This window comes from Micromesistius poutassou, assembly GCF_964030765.1.
Source record: "Micromesistius poutassou genome assembly, contig: SCAFFOLD_5249, whole genome shotgun sequence".
NCBI classification, from domain to species: domain Eukaryota; kingdom Metazoa; phylum Chordata; class Actinopteri; order Gadiformes; family Gadidae; genus Micromesistius; species Micromesistius poutassou.
Window position 1 is genome coordinate 7,972 of NW_028179749.1, and position 2,253 is coordinate 10,224.

Genomic DNA, 2,253 nt, shown 5'->3' on the forward strand with positions numbered 1-2,253 from the left:
CATACAAGTGCTGTCACGCTCTGGCCCCCGTTACCTCTCTGACCCCCTCCACCCCGACACCGCCCTGCTCTCCCTCAGGTCCTCTGACAAGGACCAGCTGGCGACTCCCCGCACTAGACTCCAGACCCTTGGGGACAGGGCCTTCTGCGTGTCCGCCCCCACTCTGTGGAACCAGCTCCCCCCCCACATCAGCTGTGCCCCTTCCGTGGAGACGTTCAAAAAGTACACAAAAGCACACCTTTCCTCTGAGGCCTGTGGCCTCTAACCCACGACCCCACCCAGCGCCTTGAGCATTTGCACTCTCACTCATGTGTTGGATTTAACACTATAGTGGTGCATTTAACACTATAACTTAAATAAGAAAGTAGGGGAAACCGGAGAAAGAGTGACAAAAGACTTTATTTTTACTAGCGAACAAGTAAGAGCAAAGCCGAGTTGGTTTGACAAAGAACTCGAGAGCTAGTCCTGGGACCCTCCTTATATCTCCCTTTCTGTCCATCAGGAATGCTGTTATTTGCGATATTTTCTGCATACACCATGTCTACCTAGTTTCCTAATCTGTTTGTTTTTACTCTATGTCAGTGGGTAAACACAGATAGGTTAATCAACAGACCTTATGACAGGTCATAGTTCAAGAGGGGTGGTGACTTGTCTTCTTAAGCTTTTCTTTATCATTGTTATATTTATATGGTATATAGGCCAGATGAAAAGTATATGTTAGCATAATAATGTAAGGTAAATTTTTCTTCCATACTCACTTGCCTACACACACACCCTCACCTCTATTATTATTTTTGATAATCCCCAATGATTAGCACAATCTTTAATCATTTTCCCCAAGTGGCAGCTAGCATTGGGTCATATGGTTTTTTTATATATATATTATACATGTTAACATGGATATAACCAAAGTCCCACTCTCAGGGTTTTCACCGTAACATGATCCTGACCCAGGAATGTTCAGACGTCTGTTTGGGGCAAAATAAAAGTGGTTTGTGGAAAAGGCTTCTTTCTTGCTTCATTTATTGTTTGACATATTTTTTAACCTGTCATGCTAACATAATATCCATCAATACTTTTAATATAGTAAATATAGAACTGGGAGAACGAGCTACAAGTGACCCTTTCTGATCAGTTTTGGAGTAAAGCCCTTAAAAATATCAAACTTTCCTCTTCATGTATGCGGCTTGGCCTCATTCAATTTAAAGTGCTACACAGGATTCATTATAGCAAGTCCAAGCTCTCTAAAATTTACCCAGATACGGTTGAGGATAAGTGTAATAGATGCTCGCTCTCGCCGTGTGACCTAACCCATATGTTTTGGACATGCCCAAAGTTATTTACCTTCTGGGATTCATTCTTTAGGGTTATCTCCGAAATAGCGCAGATCCATATCCAACCATCTCCTCATGTAGCCATTTTTGGAAGACTTCCAGATGGTAATGCTGTATTATTATTGCTGCTTTATTATTATTATTATTTTTTTTTATCGTAAATATATATATATATTTTTTGCTTTTTGTTTTATGTCCTTGTCATTTATTTGCTTAACTATTTGTGTAGCGTCTGTTTTGTATTGTCCTTTTCTGTTTGCTCTTGTGTCTTTTTTGTTTTTGTTTTGTTGAGGAAGCCTGTAAGGGGAAGGGGGTGGGGTCGGAGGGGTTAAGAAGTCATAATAATTTGGAAAAACTGAAAATGCCTTCTGCTGTACCTGTTTGTGTTATGTACATCATACTGCATCATTTTCTTTAATAAAATGTTAAAACAAAAAATATATATATAGTAAATATTATCACATTAATATAATTCAGCACGATTCAATAAATAATGGAATACATCAGCGTTAAGCCAGCAGTCCCATATCCAGGATGTGTTGGCCCTGCTGGGCAGGTGGCGTTCTCTAAGGGGGACCTAGAACTGTGGGCCTATCGTGACATTTGCAATGTAGGGTTGGAGAAGGCTGTTTAAATATATCAAAGAATCACGTGAAAAACGATATCTCTCCAGCAAAAAGTCTTCCGGAAAGGACAATATGTCGAGCCGTGGACTAATTAATCTAGTAGGGGTAGGGCATAGGGTGAGGGGTAGGGGTAGGGCATAGGGTGAGGGTGAGGGTTAGAGCTATAGGGTGAGGGTGAGGGTTAGGGGTAGGGCTATAGGGTTAGGGTCAGGGTGAGGGTTAGAGCTATAGGGTGAGGGTTAGTGGTAGGGCTATAGGGTTAGGGTCAGGGTGAGGGTTAGGGGTAGGGTGAG